Source organism: Propithecus coquereli, unplaced genomic scaffold, assembly GCF_000956105.1.
Source record: "Propithecus coquereli isolate 6110/MARCELLA unplaced genomic scaffold, Pcoq_1.0 Scaffold135, whole genome shotgun sequence".
NCBI classification, from domain to species: domain Eukaryota; kingdom Metazoa; phylum Chordata; class Mammalia; order Primates; family Indriidae; genus Propithecus; species Propithecus coquereli.
Window position 1 is genome coordinate 1,444,234 of NW_012137747.1, and position 19,805 is coordinate 1,464,038.

Below are 19,805 nucleotides of genomic sequence, written 5' to 3' on the forward strand. Positions count from 1 at the left end.
TTGGGCCATTATGGGAATGACTTGCTTTTTACTTCGCAAATGCTCCATTTAATTTTTTTTTTGCAATGAGCATGTATCTATCACTTTGAAAATATATTCCCCCTATGAAAATTCAAGTCCCTGGCACAACCAGGGGCTTTTTTGTCAAGGAGGAGAAGAGAAACAAGAGGTAGAGGAGGAGAAGGAATGCAGCATAGGGGGCCACTATGAGAGCCCAATGTCTGCCCACTGGGGCCTCTGAACCTTTTCAGAGAAAGTGCCAGTTCCTAGTCAGTAAAATATAAAATTGCTATAACTCTTAATGCCTTTGAGCTGCAAAGAAGAAGACATCAAATCTTGGCATGGGAGGAGGGAACACCCTCCTTTCCACTGGAGGTGGGAACCCCCTCCCTTAGAAGATTCTGGCTGGCAGCTTTCCTCCTCCTGCCTCTGCACTAAGCACTGCTGTGAAGATGCACCTCGAGTGCCAGACTGAGCACTATTTTAGTGTGTTCCCAGGCTTGTTTCTGAATATCTAGGAATCACCAGCAGAGCTTTGTGCTGTGGATGGCGGCCACGAAGTCACGTGACATCCCATCTCCTCCCACCTCCTTCTTTCCCTCTGCTCTCAGGTGCCTCTAGAGGGAAAGAGAGGGTGGGGTCGGCAGCAGGAGGAGAGTGGCGTAAGCAAGAGTGGATGTGGGGGTTTCTGATGATAGGTGGATGAAGGGCACATTCAGTGGACCAGAGAAGCAGATCTGTAAAATCAATGAGGTTTCGCCTGGCTCTCTGGGCAACCCTGTTCTGGCCCCTTCGCTTTGTCCTGCTCTGTGTCCTCATCCCTTTTTGCCCAGCACTCAATCCTTCCTACTTTCTTCCCTCTTCCCATCAAACCCAGGCAGGGTTTGCTCTCACCAAGACAGTGAGATTATCGCTTATCTAGTAACCTTTCCCTCTGCCACTGCAAAGACTGGAATTAAACTTCAGATGCTAAGAGGACAAGTCCCTCAGCTGCTGGAGGAGGGTTTCAGCGGCCAGAAGAGTCTCCCCAGTATCCCCTGACACAATATGCCTAGCCCATGCTTAATGAGGATGAAGAAAGAGGTAGCAGATGTTCTGTTTTTAAACTCATATTATCCATCCTTCCCACTAATTATATTTGATTTGCCACTTTAAAGATGGTGAAAGTGAGGCCAAAAAAAAAAAAAAAAACGCTAGAGAAAGCACCAGAGCAGGGGGAGGAAAAAAAAAAGTTGTCTAATGTGTCAGGTCACACAGCTGATGTGACAGGATTGAGATTTGAAGCAGACAGTCTGGCTGTGGATCTTGGTTCTCAGCTACCTGTGACACTACTTCTCAGAGCTGGGGTCACCTGTACCTGGAGTGCAACCACCCAAATCACACATGAACTTGCTGATGTGTTTTCAGAGCCAAGTCATGGGCTGTGAATGAGAGAGATATCTAAATAGATGAAATCAGATAATGCCCTAACCAGCTATCAGGAGGACCATTGTAAAGGCCTCTCATTAGACTGCTGCATATGCCATTGGAATACCATAGAGACACAACTTGCTTGAGGGTAGGTGGATTCCCAACAGCAGGTGCAACTGAATTAGATCTCAGGGGATTAGGAGAAACCTCTGCCTCCTTTGGCCCAGTTCCAGGCTGAATGTGACATCCAAGAGACTGTTACAATGTTACTTTGCCCTATAGAGAATTGGAACACGCAACCCTCACCCCTACCCATTCTCAAATTTACATTTCATACGCTGGACAGGACAATGCCTGTGACCTTCATCCTTGTTTTTAGGATCTATTGCCCTTGATGATGTCAGCCTACAGTCTCTGGTTACTGTAGTGTTCCAGTATGTTTAATGCTTCCTAAAAGCTGGTGGATGGAAAAACCACATACACAATGAGTTTTTGCAAGTGAAATGTTTTTATAATTTTCAAGCCAATGGCAAAGGGATCAAATATCACGGTTGCAGAGGAAAGATGAACAAGGCTATTGGACTCTGAAAGCTATTCGCCTGTATTAAAATATCCCATTGTCCTCTGTTCTCTCCCCCACCACATTCTCTTCTCAAACAAGAAACTTTGACTCTCCAGGCAGCCTGAATGAGGTTTATGGATGAGATTGATATTTAAGACTCTGGCAAAGCTTGACCTTCGGCTTCCCAATAAGCAGCAAGGACAAATTGCAGAGCTCAGGACTTGAGACTTTAATTCCCACCAATTGCTTCTCTCCAGCCCATTATGCATGAGAAATGCAACCGGCTCAGCCTCTGGTGTCCTGGTAATCCAGGGGTGCCTCTGAATCACAGACCCATAGAATGTTAGAGCTGGAGAGGGCCTTAGAGATCACCAGGTGAGTCCAACCTCCTCATTCTACAGATGAGGGACTTTCCTTCGGGTGTGTGTGCCCTACAGGCTTGGTTGTCTGCTCCGGCTTGCTGTTTCCAGGTAGATACAGAACAGCAAGGCTAGGAAGCCATTGGCATGCTTGCTAGTGTCTTCAATTTGTGGTCGATGTAGAAGTAGAAGAATGTCAGTAGGCCAGGGCAGAAATTGCAGACCTAAGTTTCAACGATGCTGGATGTGGACAAATTGCTTGCTACTATGTAAATGAAGGTGACAACGCTGCTTTTGAGCTATATCCTTGAGAAGGTTTTCCATGGGGCAGGAGAGGAAAATCTTTCTGTTTGTCCTGCCCACCTCTTTCTGGTTTGGCAGAAGAATCCTAAAGTTTGCCACACTTCCCCAACCCAGTAATAAAGTTACTATCTCTCCAATTCTTTGACTTCTCCCTGCCAGCTTGGAACATGATATTGACAGCCCATGCTTATTGATTATTGATCCCTCTTATGTGCTGGGCACCATTCTGAGGGCTTTGCATGAATTAGCTCATTGAGAGCTTGTAAAACTCCCACAAGGTAGGTGTGAATGTTAACCCTACTTTATAGATGAAGAAACTGAAGCAAGGAGAGATTAAGCAAATTATCCTAGGTACATAGAGATGTCCTCGAAGTTCCAAGGAGGGAGGAGTACTTTGGCAGGAAGAGCTTCCAGGTTAGGGATAAACTTCTCCAGAGAGTGTATGTTAGTGATGAGTTGAGGTAAGTTTAACTTGGAGGGGAAGATCCCGCTGAAGCAGAATCCCCTGTCGTGCACACATGGAGAGACTTTGCATACTAGAAATGACATGGACTTTAGAGTCTGAAATAGGTTCTAATTCTTGCTAGCTGTATGGCCTTGGGCAAGACACTCACTGTCCCAGTGCTTCCACTTCCACATCTGTGCAATAGATGTAACAATGGTGATGACGATTAGGAGGGTGATGAGCAGAGTTGTTGCTAACGTTAAAGTTATCATGCAGAACATGACGTGGGTGAGTGTTTAATAAGTGCTGAACCTTGCTGGAGGGCCACCTTCTTTCTTCTTGCCTCTTGTTTCCAGGTGGATGAGTTTCCACTGATGTAACCCTCCTGGCTTCTCTCTTCTCCACTCACTCAGTAACTGAAGCACAAGAAAAGTAACTTGCTAGTACGTTGGTCACCCAGCTGGTAAGTGGGGAGCTGGGATATAAACCCAGACAGTCTGGCTTCAGAGGCCACACACTTTGATACCTCACCACACTAACTCCTCAGAAGACAAAGTATACGTGCTATCAAATATCTGCCTTCTCACTGGCGGGGAGAAGGCTCAAACCGCAGGCTCTTTGGAAAGGGCGGCATGGAGAAATGGACGCAGAGCTGATGACTCAAACCACGCTCTCTTGAAACTCGTTTTATATATCCCTGTCTTCTTTTCTGCCCTGAAGGTGGGAGGCTTAGGATGCAGACAGCATCCACTCATCCCTGGTTTTCCCAGAAGGATCTTCATGTACACCCATTTTCTCTGTGTAGCTATTAGTAGCTCCCCCTTCACTTGCAAAGTGTCCAAGTTTGGAGGCGAATTATATGGTCCTTCTATGCGGAGGCATGGGAAATGTTTGGATAAGGGAGGGGCACAGGTCACGGGTAAGGTTATTGGCACGTTCTTTAAAGCAGAGAGAAAAATTCTGGGCCACATTCTTTTTTTGAGGGCTGAGCTAGTCGGCGCCACCAGAACCTAAGACCATGTGACTTCTTGTAATCCAGGCTTCTTGAGCTCTGTCTTGGCTGTCCTATCTTTGTTTCAGCTCTTGAATGAGTCTCCCTAATGCATTCCAAGGGCCATCAGAGTCCTAAATGACAGCTTAACAGCAAGCAGTCACCCGGTGCTACTTTCCACATGGTCAGGAGCAGCCTACAGGCAACCTGTTGCCCGTGACAGCGATAAGAAACCTGAAGCAGGGAATGACCTATTTTGCCTGGGTCCTGGAGTTAAATTTACTGGCATAATTGCCAGATGTAATTTCTCTGCACCTCTTTCTGCTAAGTGCTCTTTAAGAGCAAAGCACTTAGTAAATTATAAGGAGGTACCAGCACAAAAGTGCTTACAAATAAGAATTATGGAAAATCAGAAGCCAAACGCTCACAGCAGCAATTTTTTTTTTCTTTAATCAGAAACGGAGTCAGAACCATACAGGAGGGGCGAGGTGACGTCTCTCAGGCAGGCGATAACATAAGCTGTTCATATACTTTAAGATCTAATCTATCATTTTAAAAATTATTTTATTACAGGGAAGTTTTATTAAAAAAATGAGTCTGTGTTCCCATATTCCACTAGGTGCCCCAAGGGAAGTCAGATAAAAGGTAATAATAGAACTGATGGGAATTAACTCTGCAGTATTAACCCACCAGGCTGAAAGGGCAAGAGGCTCAAATTGGTAGATAGGGAAATTCACCTACCAATCAGCCCATGGCAAATGTGTTTTGTAGCTGTTTCTACTGGTTTTCATTTCAGGAAAGGGAGTTAGTCACACAGAAGTTGGCATCTGACTGTAGCCACAGTGATGGTAGAAAGAAACAAAACCCAGGCTTTCTGGAATCTTGGGCAATCCCACAGGGAGACGTTGAGTTTCTTAGACACAGAGCCTCAAGGAGCCAGTTATCCATCAAAGTGATTGTGCTTTTGCTGGCTCCACATCAGTCACCTCCTGGGGGCAGGACATCCAGCACAGTTGGGAACGTATTTTTTTCATATCTCCCCATCACAGCTGGAATTTGTAGTATTGGGTTCACCAGAGGCTATGTTAAGGAAAACAGCAGATCAGGCGTCTTGGAAAACCACAGATCACATATGTAAACACGCCCAGTACGGTGTGTAGTATACAATGGCACAACAAATGGTAGCCCCTGTTTTCCTCTACTTTGCCACGGTGTCTCTAGAATAGCAAGACGATGGAAGACGCCTAGAGACAGGGGCTCTCTGGAACTCAATCCATCTCTCTATCTCCACAGAGGTTTACATTAAACACACAAGGCTTGGGAAGCTCACCTCTTCTCAGAATGAAATCTCTTCAAACCCCTTTCTCTGTTTTTAGCACCATCCACATAGGTCTCTAAGGCCCTTGCTACCAAGGTGATGGCTACCAGCAAACTAATGGCTGATTCAAGATGGAACTGACCTGAAAGCCTTCTGAGTCTTAGGTGACAAGAGCTCCCTTCCTAAAAACAAACAAACAAACAAAACAAAAGAAAACCAAACCAAAAAAAAAAAAATCAACTTTCTGTAAATCTGAAAGACAGCCTTAATGACCTAAGGAAGCAATGAGTCACAGAGAGAATAAACTATACTCTCATATCTAACAGGATTTCCATATTGCAAATGGGAGATTTGTAAATGCAAGACATTAAAGCCAAGACATCTCTTTTTCTTTGCAGTTGGGGATTCCTTTCCCAAATTCATTCCGAGAGCCTTAGCTGGCACTAATTGTGTCTAGCAGCCTAAATCACAAGACTCTTACAGTATGCCGTCTACAGGTTGGACAGAGCTGCTATCTCTAGAGGAAAGTGTGCTGCTTCCCCGCTTCCCCCAGCTACAAGTCAGCTGTCCCTTCCCGAGCTCCCCACCCCCTCAGAGAAAAATGCATTAGCAAAAGCCAGAGCAGACAGGGCTGATTTGGAAGAAAATGCCATTTGCCTACCATTTCTTCTCTCCATATCATCAAAATTGGTCAGTTTGATAATGCTTTATATCTTTTACACATTGTCAGGTAAGATACATTGCCAATGTATACGGCTTAACAAATATATGGTAAATAAGCATTTTTCCTGTCTTTTCTATTGATAAAAGATCCTACAGAAAGTTGAAGAAGGAAAGAAAGCCACTTTGTAAAAATGATAGATACGGTATAGAACTCCATAGCTTAAACATCTAACTTGCTGAGTTTTAATGGGGTTGTCATCACCGGACTGTTAGCTTAACTTATGAAAATCAAGAAAATGCCTTTTTGTTGCTTCATAAATCCTGATGAACAATAGTCTGACAACAGAAAACAAGCTCTGATTTTGGAATGATTGCTCCCTGCGTATCGCCAGTAATGAAGTATGAAGGAAATCGAAGACTTATTGCTTACAGATATTAGCACAGACCCAGATGGCTCAAATTTTTTTTTTACCATAATAGATAATTCTTGAATTATGTGCCTAACAAAGACAAATTCTAGAAGTAACGGAAGGCATTTATTATATTAACAAGTGTGTTTTCGATTCCTTCAAAACAGAATGTAATTTAATCTCGGCTTCAGAGACAGATTGGAAATGTTAAATGTCTGCTTTTCAGAAGTGATTTCTGCAGGGAGAAAAGTATTCACCATCAGCTCAAGCCGTGTAACTGGGGGAAAGGATGTTTATCTTAACGGCGCAGAAAGGGAGAAGTTGTGGAATTTTTTTTCCATTTTCTTTTTCATTTTTTAAATATAGAGCAGATTGTATATATCCTGGTCCTTCCCCAGGGCAACTTCTGCTTTGCTGAATGTAACATATTCCACTGTGAGAAAGAATAATTATCTGATAGTGATGGAGACCCTCCTTAGTGTTCTGTGCATACAGATGAAAACCTGAAAGCTTCCCAGTGGTGTTCATTGTCTTATTTGTTACTCCAGGGACTTGGGTGGCTATGGCCAAGGTCAAGACTGGAGATTTGAGATTTTGGGGAGTATCCAAAGCTCCCAATTAATAATCACCCTACAGAGGATGGTCAAAGCTGTGGAGGATTTGGATACAATGCCACATGAGAAATAACAGAAGGACCTGAGGCTGTTTGACTTGGAGAAGAGAGGCAATGTTGGGAGGGGAAGTAGAGGGAGAAGGTCATTGTAAGAGTTTGCAGTGATCTTACATTGAGGGGGAGGGGAGCAATGGCTCCTGAGAGCACACTAGGATGAATATCTACATTTCACAAGAGAAAATGCTTTTACTCCATCTAAATAATGTTCCAATTCACCTTGCAGAGAAGAGGGCATCTGGGGCACTGGGTGCCACAAGAGGTTCAGGACTTGTGTCTGAGTATGGAATAGGCAGGACAGAGTCAAAGGAGATGTGAAAGACAGCATCTAGTGGGATGAAAAGAGGAGGCAATGAGACCAAGCGATGACTTCAGAAGGCAAACAAGAGATGCCAGGTGGGAAGATTCTCATCAGTGCTGGGCATCCGCGGGGCTTACTACAGAACACCTGTGACCTCACCTCTAGCTAGGAAAGAAAGAGTGTTTGTCACCAGTGTGGATGAGGAACTTTCTACGTGATACTGAGAGCTGCCAAAAGAAAGAATTAATAGTCTTGTAAAGAAGTGATTTCTCCATATTTGTTCCTGTTTACATGGAAGCCCTCTGACTCCCTCTGCCAGGGATGCTGTGCAGGGGATGCCAGGCCCGGGTGGGACACTTTTCTGGATGACCTCTGAGGTCCTACCAGTTCGAATCTGGCATAAAAATATCTTCCTTGTCACCGCGATTCATTCACTGAGCATTTCTTTTTTAAGCCTCTCCTACATGCCAACCAAAGTGCCAGGCACTGGGGATGTGAGGGTGAACACACAGATGTAAACTCTGCTCTCATGGACCTTCCTGCCTACTGGAGTAGTGACGCGTCACTATGGTTGTTATGAAGAGTGCGGGTGCTATGGAATGTATAGTAGGTGGATCAGTATATTGTCTGATACGGTGAAGGCAGACGTCCTGGAGGATGTGATTTTTTAAATGAACCCAAGATGTAGGTAGGAGTTAGCTAGAGGTAAAGAGGAAGAAAGGTTGGAGAGAAATAAAGAGAGAAGAATACCCCCATGCAAGGAGAACAACATGAATAAAAATGCAGAGTAAACACAGGGCAAGTCCCACCGGTGGAATTACCCTTTCGCTTTGACATCTGGACAAAACAAATTGGGGTGCTCAGAAGTAAACTTATGAGCTTATTTGCACAGCTTAATTAGCTATATTAAATTAAAAGCTGAGGTAGGAGAGGGCAGAGAAGGAATACATACATTTTGATGTGGATTAGAGTGATCTGGAAGGGATCAAAGAAGTGGAGATTATCTCTTGCAGGCAGAGTTTGGTTGAATGAAGCAGTGGAGTTTTGGAGGGTGGGTTAGAGGGGATTGGCATGGGCTTTGTGGGGCATGGTAGGGGGTATTTAGAGATATCAAGGCACCAATATGCACAAAGAGAGGTGAGGAGCCCTCTGCTCTGCCCTCAGCCAGTGAGAAGAGACTAAGGCAAGCTTTCCTCCCTTGAAGTCCTGTCCGGAGTGCAACTCTCTCCTGCGTGTCATTCGGGCATGAAAACCCTTAGTTTGGCCAACCTCGTGCTGCTCTCATGCTCTTATGTAGGGAGATCCTAGGGTAGGAGTCAATTAGGGATTTTAGAAGAGAGAACCTCTGTGCATTTTGCTGTCTTCCAATACTGTACACCTTGCAAAATGCTTCACATACATTTGAAGAGGGTTTGTTTATCTTTGTTCTATAGAGAGGACCTGAGATTCAGAGATGGGAAATGACTTACCCATGCCCATTTTGAGGCAGTGTTGCTACATTGCTTGTCTGATGATTCATACTTTAGCACGCGATTCCTGTTGCGGGGCATTAGAAACAATGGTTCTTTCCAAGAAACATCTGTCTCCTCCAAATGGAAATAATAAGGGTAAATAGAGGGACAGAGCCCAGAAGGCTGCTTTCCAGTACAGCTGTGTGTCCTTGGAGAAGGTAACAAGGACTTTTCTGAGTGAAGGAAAAGAAAGGGCCCACCCGTAACAATACCTCAGAATGGCTGATAAGCATTTGCTCTTCTATTCTGAGTCTTTTTTCTCTCTCTCTATTGCATTGCTGTGGAGTTGAAACTGGCTGAATCAGCACTGAATCATTTAGCAGGAAATGATGAAAACTGTCACTTTCCTCTGTCTGCACAGTAACACACGGCAGAAAGAGCCCAAGATGACGGAGGGGCCATCTGACAATGCCTCAGGCTTCAGATTGGATTGTGAGTGGGAAGAGCCCACAGTCTAATCAGCGCTCATTCCCCGGGGTGGGTCGGGGAGCGTGAATGTGAGGTTGTCCCTGCAGCAAGGACACCTGGCTGGCAGACCCACAGAAACATCCCTAGTGAGGTGAGGAAGCAGAAACGACAATCTGCAGGTCCGCTGGGAAATCTTGCACCAGAAAAGGAGCATCCTGAATAACGGGGTAACACAGACCCCCTTTTGGTGCTCACAGCCGCTGTGTGAAAGAGTGCCAGCCAAAGGGCTTGCTTGACGGGGAGGGGCTTCCTTTGGCTTCCCATAAGCAACCTGCCACCTTGCTGGAACACCTTTCTCTAAGCTCATCCGGGGGAGAGATGTGAGACGGTTTTACCATCCCCTCCTTTTAAATTGCACTCAAGATTTGTCGTAAAACAACATGGTTCTGTAATGTTTGGCATGTTACCTTACCCTTTGAGCCTCAGTTTCCTCTTCTATAAAGTAGAGATGTTAATACAGCTAAGCATTATGGGGCTGAATAATGACATAATGAATGTGATGATATTTTGTAAAGTGCACATCATTATATTATTCAGAATCCAGAGTCCTCCGGGGCACTTCAGAGCCCTTATTCCAGCACTTATCATAAGCAAGCAAACACACAACTCTCCCTCCCACTCCTCTTCGTCCCCAGCTTAATGGCTTTAATGCAGCTATGGACATGACCACTGACCTATGTGCTCCAGTTGAGAAGTGGTATTAATGGGCATGAGTCAAGCCCCCAAATCCTGAATTGCCTTTGCTTTCTATTAAGCTAAGAGACTCTGTAGCTATGACTATGCATTATTCAGTATCCAAAAGAAAAGTGGGCAACATTGTTAACCATCTACATGTTTCTAAATGTCCAGATTTGTAGTAACATTCATATGGCAATTGAGAAATAATGTTCCAGAAGTGAAGGAAGAGAGAGCAATGGAAAGAGTGTTTGCTGTTTTCGTTTTTAACTGAGCAAGCAAATGTGCAGTCGAGGTAGCCCCTAAGAAGGGGTGGTGTGGTGTTAGGGAACAAGGCAGGGCTAGTGGAATACTGGCTGTTCAGTGGGCAATTATGCAATTGAAAGATTTTGCTGGAGTGAAGCTACATTCACTTACAATTATCACTCCAGGAATTTTCTGTCCGCCTTCTTCTGTCTCATTTATTATTTGACTAATATTTATCCAATTTCTACTATTTTAAAAATGTTTTTAAAAGATTAAGGTAAACTGTGATGATGACTTGAGTTAGGGTGGTGGCAATGGGAATAGAATGGAGACATACATTTGTCACTAACAAATGAATTGGCATGATTTGCTAATAGATGGGAAATGGTTTGCAAGGGGGAAAAAAGGAACCAAAGATGGTGTCTATGTTTTTGGCTTAGCAAATAGGTAAATGGAGGAGTCAGAGAGGAATAGGTGTTGGTGGAAAAAGCAGAATCAAGAACTCTGCTCTGGGCATGTTTTTAGTGCCTGTAAGCCATCCAAATAAAGATAATAAGGATGCAGTTGGATATACAAGTTTGCAACTCAGTTGGGAGAGATGTCAAGGCTAGGGAATACAACTATGGGAGTCACTAGCGTTTTCATATCTAAGTCCAAGAGAATGGATGGGATCACTTAGGGAATTAGAGAAGATAAAGTGTTGATAGGGGAGAGGATCCATGGCTGTCATTCTGACATTTAGAACAAGAAACCAGGAGAGGAGTTGAGAAGGAATGGCTAGTGGGGTGGGTGGGAAACCAAAGGAGTGTGGTGTCATGGAAAGGGAGGTTATTCTAAATAATCCTGAAGGTCCTTTGCAATGCAAATCCTCTGTGATTCTTGCAGCTATTTGCAATGCATCTTTCCTTCTTGATTGCACAGGCTGGTAAGTCCAGGAACTTGGACGTCTGCCTACCTTTGGAAAAGGGTCCTAGGCAGTCCAGAGTAACAAATTATCTGCTTATCACAGTTGACACTGCTACCATTCTGCTTTATTAGTTCTGGCTATTATTTTCTCTGACTTTTGGGAAGCTGTCCACAAACTTTTATCTAGATGCTCACACTGCATCACCCTCTACTACTTTCTCTGTCTGCTTCCCTCCTGCATCTTTGCCTGGGCCACCCTGCCTGCTCCACACGGGGAGTCTTTATCCACTCCATCTCGTTTATCTGCCGAGAGTCCTCAAGCTTCAGTTGTTTCTCCGTTGTTATTTGCAACTTATCTGATTCCAAACATGACATTATACTTCCCTGTGATATACAGTTGTCCAGCTATTGTTTATCTGTGCAAGTATATTATGCGGCATCAACGTTTCCCCTGCTCTTCCAAGTTGGGAAAGGCATGTGATGTTGCCATGTCTGCAACATCACAAAATCTGATGTCTGCAAATCATCCCCGTAACTGCAGAGATAAGACAGAATTCATAACCATCCATGTTACCTTCACTTGGGGAGAATTCAGGTCAAATCGCTTTGCCCTTGGAAAACAGATCCTTTTAATTTTAAACTTGTCCTTTTTCTTTCTGTTCTTTTTTCTTTTTTTTGTATCTCCTTTGAACTCAGACATTTCGTTTGCACCCCACTGCTTGTTTCTCTGATTGGAAGACCACTTCTGCTGATGACAGGCATAATGTAAATATTTTATTTTTGAGGTTAGTTCAGCGAGCTCCATGCGGGCTGAAGAAGGAATGCCAGCTAAAGTCCCTGTGTGTGAAGAACATCGTGTTCAGCCTTTTACTCCCAAGGCAAATTATTTGCTTAAGTAAGGGTTTCTTCCTTGATTACAGCTCTTATTATTGAGATCTTGTCTGAATTTCCCAGGTGTGTTTTGAATTTCATAATCTCGCTCTGTACTCCACAGAGCTAGTCTCAGAAAATGTAGTTGTATGTGCTCCCACCTCTGATGGAGACAGAGTCCTTACCTAGACAAATCGTACCGGGAATAAAAGGCTAAACAGAAACACAGTATCCAGGCATGCTAATTATTATTTTTTGACTGAGGACATTAGCTGGTTGTTAATAGACACATCTATTAAGTGTCATTCTGTTTGTTTTAGGATGTTGCTTCTCTAGGGTTTGCAAGATCCTAGAAGACAATGAAGAAAACAGGTGAAAATACAATTAGTAACATTTGATTCATTCATTTAAGAAACACACATTGAGCACCTATAATGTGCCAATCAATGTGCCAGGTGCAGGGATACAAGGATGAACAAGAAGGCACAGTGAATCTTTAAGGATCTCCATGTATAGTGGAAGAGAGAGACACGTAGACAAGCAATTATAGACACTGGTAAGTTCTCTCACATAAGCCTTTACAAAATGCTAAGGGAGCCCAGAAGATGGAGTTGCAAATTGCCAAGGGTACTGGGGACAGTGTAACAAAGAATGAACCTTATGAATGACTGGGAGTGTGTCAGATAGAAAAGGTGGGGTTTGCACTCAGGCATAGGCAGCTCTCAGGTGTGGAGGAATTACAAATCTGGTTGTATAACTAGACAGAAGGGATGGGTGGGAGCAGAGGAAGTCAAGAAGTGTGGCTGGAAAGGCAGACTGGAGGCTGACAGCATCAGGGCTCCTCCTGTGTGAAGGTCGGATATCAGGTTCAGGGTGCTTCCTGGTATGATAATGACAGGGGGAGATCATGGACCTCCCAAAGGGGCAGCAGCAGGTGATGGGTACCCAAATAATGCAGCCATGCCTTACATGGGCTTCCGATTTTCTCTTCTCTGGAAATTTACAGCTCCTTCTGAGCCCAGGTTTCTGTCCTAGTGCTGCCTTTCCTACTCAGATGCCACAGACTTGGGGACTAACCAATGGGCTTGTTCTTGACTTTGCTTCATAGCGTCTTTGTTTCTGCTTAGACTACCCTGCCTACTTTTATTCATTTCTTTTTTTAAGCTCTCTGGATTGAATTATAACCTCTCTTGTATCCTATTGCAGTCAAGGCCCTGCCTTCATCTTTGCCACTGACATTTCAAGCCTTTGCCCAACTAAGTAGTGACCAGGTATGACAGTGCTGGGTACCATCCTAGAAGAAGAAGATGAGGTGGGATGGGCAAAGGCCTGAGCTGGGCCTATTGATACGTGCTTATAAGAGAAAATGGGATGTGGCTTATATGACTTCCTCAAGGGACATGTTATTCCAGGATGGGGACAGGTGGGAGAGGTGAGGAGATAATAACAACTACATCTGAAAGGCATGTGACATTACCATGACAAATGGGACAGGAAAAGTGGAGAGTCTAGGCTATGGGAACTTTCAAAAATTACCAGATATGAAGGATATTGGGAGATTAAGTGGAATCGTTGGGAGTAGGGTGAAAGAGAAACACAAGATAGGAAAATAATGGGTTTGTTGAATTATGGCACTGAGTTCTTTTCCTTGGTCATTATCTTCCCTCCTCCCACCCCCTCGGTCATACCAAAAGTATCAAAAGCAGGTGTGCAGAATGCAAGAAGGTGGGAAGAATGACAATCTCACTTTTTTGATCTCTGGATCCCAAAGCATGTTAAAAATGTTAAACCGGAAGTTTGCTCACAGAGATAGAAGCCGACTGTGGGGTGAAATTGTATCGGCAGGGACATGAGGCTAGGCTGGAGGAAAACGGGGTTGCAAGGCACTGAAATAACAGAGGGAGGGCATTAGATTTCCCTCCACGGAAATCTGTTAGAAGAAGAGAGAAAACCATCTGTCTGGAACAGTGTAAATATAGTCGTGCTTATGCCCAGGGGACTTATTTTTTCCCTTCAAACAATTTTAACTAAAAATTTTATGTGAAAGCACTATCAGAGTACCAGTGAGCACTTCGTATTCTGCTTTAGTTTATTATTATTTTTTACTCGACATTGTAGCATTAGCATTTTCACATTTTTACATGGTCCTCACGGTTGTTTTAATGGCTAGGTAATACCCCAACATATTGTCGAACTGTTAATTTAATAATATTTCTGGGATTATTTCTCTCTATATTCATTTCTGGCCTAATATTTTAGTATTTTGTGGTCTTCCTTAGCCCTTCTGCTCTGTTCAAATTAGTCTACTTTTCCTTCCCCAAATGTTCTTAAACTTCTCCCTACAGCCACCCCGCAGCAATCAGCTGAATACCCACTAGACTGCATCTCTGCAGCCCTAAGGGGAGGGAACAGGCTATGGGGATAAAGGCTTAGTGTCAGGCCAGAATCAAGTTTCCAATTTTTGTCATTTACTAATTTGGGATCCTGTGACATTGGGTAAGTTACTTTATCATGTGAGCTTCAATTTCTTTGTCTGGAAAATGTCCATGATTATATGTTTCTTGAAGGATTAAAGATGGTATTTATGAAGTCCTTGCTACAGAGTAGATGCTTGGATGGTCTGATTATTCAGGACCTTACGGCAAAATAAGTGAAGGCTTCTTAGATTCAATTAAAAGCATGTTGAGGGCAGAAATCTTAGTTTATTCACCCCTGAATCCCCTGATGGTACAGAGGGCTTTAGATAATCCGTGCTTGTTAGTTGATTATGTAGATCTTTGCTGAATATCTGACTTCAAGGACCACATTGTAGCCTTACTATATAATTAGTGTGGGGTGGGGGGTGTTAGGAGCAGACGTAGGGGAGTTGGGTTGGTCCTTTCTGAGTCCCCTCCAGCCAGTGGCTAACTAGTTCCAAAATGTGACAGCCCTCTGCTCAGTAGGGGTCTGCAGCTCTACCTTTAGGGAAGGCAGTTGCAGGGCGGAAGCAAATGTTAGCTCTATGAAACAACTACCTGTTATCAGAGGCTGCCTGGGGACCCAGTATGAATATTCAGTGCATATTTCACACCATGACAATTTTAGAGACCAGGTGCACCAATGACTCACAGGCAGATGAGAAAGGGAGAGGGGAGGGGAGGAGGGAACCCATCCACAAACAAACCCGATTTCTCTGCTCCTCACAAAACATTTGCCTTTTACAAGCACAGAGATAAATCCCCAGCAGAACAGGGAGTGCGGAGAGGGAAGCTGGCATTTGAAAGGCTTGCAGTATCAGCTAATTGGTCGCAAACCTAAATCATAAAAAGACCTGTAATTACGCCGTTCAGAATTAACACAGAAGACTACAGGGTGTGTGGTGGTGGGGAGAAGGGGGGGGCAACGATAGGGGAAGGAGTGCGTTTTTTAAGTGAATTTATACTATTATAAGACCTGTCGCGGGTGAGTAATAAAAATGGCGATGCTAAGTTAAGCCTTGTGTTATCCTGTTTGCTCAGACGCTACTTATGCCAGCTGTAGCCAGCAGAAAGCACTTTTCAATTTATTTTTATGACTCTTCTCTAAAAGCATTCCATTAAAGGAATATTACTCTGTATGAAGTTTTTGAGGCACCAATGGCAGTTTATTTGCTTGTTGTGCTGGAAAGAAATAAAAAGTTATCTGTGGTACCCATTATTTCGGTTTTGTCTCTCTGGCTCTCCAGTTGTGTCAAACATGGATTGTGCTGTCTACCCTTCCACGGAGTGCCCCTTCTGCGTTGTGTTCGGCTGACTCTGGGTCACATTTGAGTCCGGTCTAATTATCCGAACCAACGGATCTCAAGTTTTTGATTTGCTCAGTTAAGTTCCGCCATCCCGTTGGTGAGATGAAGATTCTGAAGCCATGCTGCTGGTTTGGAGGGGATGGACCGAGGGACGCAGGGGAACATCTCCTAAGGTGGGATCTGTTCTATCTTTCATAGCTTTCCGAACTCGATGACTTGGTTCCTTTGGCAACGTAGTCTACAGAAGCTGTGATGTGCAAATAGGGGATACTCTCACAAATAAAATGGATCTGGAGGGGTAACATACCAAGCACAGCTGCTGAGAGTACAGGTTTTGCAGTCATATTGGCAAGGTTTGAAATTTAACCCTCCCACATAATATCTGCTACCTTAGGAAGGTTGTCTAACCTCCCTGCATCTTAGTTTCCTAACTTACAAAAAGGGGAAGTAAGAGTTCCCACCTCATAGGGGTTTTGTGAGAATTAAATGAGATAATAGATGTAAAGTGTTTAAAATCATGCGTGTCACATAATAAGTGCCATCTATGTAAGTATCGGTCATTTTGTTATTAATATTAGTGCTACAATCTCAAGGAATGTAAAAGGATACTGGATTTCTGGTCTGCTTTTACCTCTGGCTTGCCATATCACCTTGAACTCATCACTTAACTTCTCTGGGATGATAGTTCAGGCCCTTTTCTCATTTGTGGAGGAATATGAAGACCAGCAAAAAGCAAAAGTTATGATACATGAATGTCCTTATGATTATTTATTATGTCTTTATAACCTGGATGAGTACAGTGCTAATTTATGGTGTCAGCATGGCCTTTAATGTCCGAGCATATTTTGAAGATCTGTTGTTGGGACATGAATTTCCTGGTGTCATGGGTTATTATTTAAGTAATAGAATCTTAGAGGTGGAAGAAATCCTAGGAGCAGGAAGGATCTTAGAAAACTTTTTATTTTTAAGCAGGTCATCCTTCTGTGACAGCTGCGATTCATGGCAGGTCACAGCCTGTGCTATAATCAGTCCTGTAATAGGTTCACTCTTACAAGTTTCTCTCTCCTAGCTCTGAAAGATAGAATGCTCTCCTTAAAAGTCATCTGAAATCCTCCTCACCGTAACTTCCATACAGTGGCATTGGTTCTGCACCATGAACCTTCCTGGCACAAGTCTGAGTCCCTTCCTCATGATGGCTTCTCAGATATTTGCAGACTGAAATTCTTCTTAGATCTTTTCTGTTCTTGGGCAAGTTCTTCCAAACATTCCTTCTGTCCATATCCTTTGTCATTATGACTGTCTCCACTGGCGATATCCTTTACAAAATGGTACACCTGAAGCTGAACACAGAATTCTCATTATTGTTGTGCCTCCCTAGATTGTGATGTCGTTCTTCAATTAATGTGATTGAAGATGGTTCTCACATTTTTGATTGCTACTCAACTGGTCAAGTCACTCGCACTTTGAGACAGACCATGTCCCCTTTCTATTCAATGGGAACAGTGAAATGTGCCTGGTGCAGCCATCACAGGATTTTTGTGAGCGTCAAAGGTGAATGGTGTACGAGGGGGTTTGAAATAGCACAAAGATGAGAGTTTAGGTTTAACTTTACTGGTATTGAGCTTGTGTAGACTGCTACAATCCTTGTTTCCCCCCCATAAGTAATGCTTTTAGCCCACTTATGCCTCCACATGTATAACTGTGCAGTTTCATCTTGTTATCTTTTTTTGACATTCCATTTTGTAGAGATTTTACACAATCTTGATTTTGTCAACCAGTTTACTGGACATACTCCTTGCTTAGTGTTATCCACAAATTCAAGATGCTTTGATTCTGTGGTTTTACCTAAACGAAGAATACAAATATTGAACATTTCCCATCACAAGAACTCCTCAGTTAGCTCTCCCTATCCACCAAGCATACATCTAAAAATAACAACGGCCTCTTCCTTTTATCTCTCTTCATAACAAACCTTTTTCTCTCACAGAAGCAATTTTCCTTTTTTTGTGAAGATATTTGGATAAATACCTTATCTTTTCCTGTAGACTATAAACACCTCAAGAACTGAGAATGTTTTGAATATACAGTTGTATCCCCCAAAAGCAATGACCCTATCTTGTACATAGCAGGCAACCACTTGTAAGGCAAGAACACAGGGCTAAGGGCAGAGATTTTACATCCCCCAAAGAGGACTCTCAACTAATTATACCATCATTAAGCTCTTATTTGTGTAGTTTGTTTGATTAATGTACAAGAGTGTGATAATGATTATCTTATGTTAAGTCCAAAATTATGATGGGGCTGAGATGTTACTCTACTTGCAAGCTAACAAGTTAACCTGCCTACACACACACACACACACACACACACACACACACACACACACACAAACAGAAACACCAAACCTCTGCATTAGAGAATAGACCATTTATTACTCATAGAGTATCTTAGCCCTTGTTCCCTGCGCCTCAATCAACCATGGGCTGATGTGACAAGAGCCTAATGTACCTGCCCATGCAGCAGAGTCATACCACACAGGAGGAACCCCGAATTTATGAGACCTGGAGCTTTACAGCATGTCTGACACATATGCACCCATCCTATTTCTCAGAGAGAGAGAGAGAGAGACAGATCTCCGGGGAAGAGAGAGGGAATTCTACTTCACTACTCTTACAATATAAGAAAATAGCTGTGGGGGAAATGAGTCTCTAAATCTCCCTGGAGCTATACACTATCTCTAACTGAATATTTACTACTGTTTACCATTCAGTTCTCCCTTTGACCTGGGTTTCTGGGAAAGCTCAGGCCATGCAGAACGGTGAGGTTATTCCCCGATTGCTATGTCCCAATGTCTCTTGCAAAGAGTCCACCTTAAGTGGCCATACCCAGACTCTAAAATATTATGCTGAGAATCTTTTGCGTTCCTCTTTGGGGATGGCCTTTAGACCCACTGTTACATTGTTTTGACTTTGGTAGAGGCAAATTCTTTTGCTTTGAGGGAAATCACCGACAGTAATTCTTGAAGTCCCCAAAATAATAATTTTGATCCGGTGGGATAAATAATGTAGTAGATCGAGTTAGGTAATATAAAAATATAGGTCAAAACTAAAGTCATAACAATGTGTCAAAAATGAAGATTGACTGCAAACTGAGACAACTTCTGTCTTGGGGCTTGCAAACTGGCCATGAAGGTTACAAACAAATGAAACGGCGGCATTGCTGGAAATACAGTGCAGGTCTGCGATGACTCGGTTTAGTGGTGCTTTGGTTGTACAATTTCTGGTTGCTTGTTTGAAAAAAGAAAATAAGCAATGTTGCCTCTGTATAGTACAATCTTGTAATGTTTCCAAGTCTTGCCCAACACTGTGTTTGCTAGGCCCTGTGAAAGAAGCAAAATAAACAGTTTGACTGGGTCTGCAGGAATGTTTCAGTTAATTGGGAATATTCCATTCTAATTGGGAAGATGAAAATAAATCCATGCACAAAATAGAAGTGTGTGAGATAGTACGGAATATATAGGTTTGGAGAGGTTTAGTGCAGAGAAAATTTCAGGGCTGGTAGTATATTTAATAGAAATAAATATGTAAATACAAGATCAGGTAAAGTAGCATTGGGCAGAAGAGTCAGGGTTGGGCACCTTTTCTATTTGCCCAGAGAGTGGAGGAGGTTTTCTTTTTTTACCATGGGCATTAATTTCTCCATAGTCCTGAAACAAAATAGACTTCCTGATTTCCTCTAGATCTTCCTGCCCATGCTCCAGAGCAAGCACTGTAGAAGCAGGTAAGACATGGGAAATTGGGTATGAGATTAAATGGAAGTTAAAATAAGCAGGAGTGGGATGGTGAGAGGCTCACGGCAGCAGAGTGAACTGTGAGAAACAGCAGGCAGAAAGGAAAATAGAATCAGAGGATGGCAAGGATGACTTCTGTAGCTA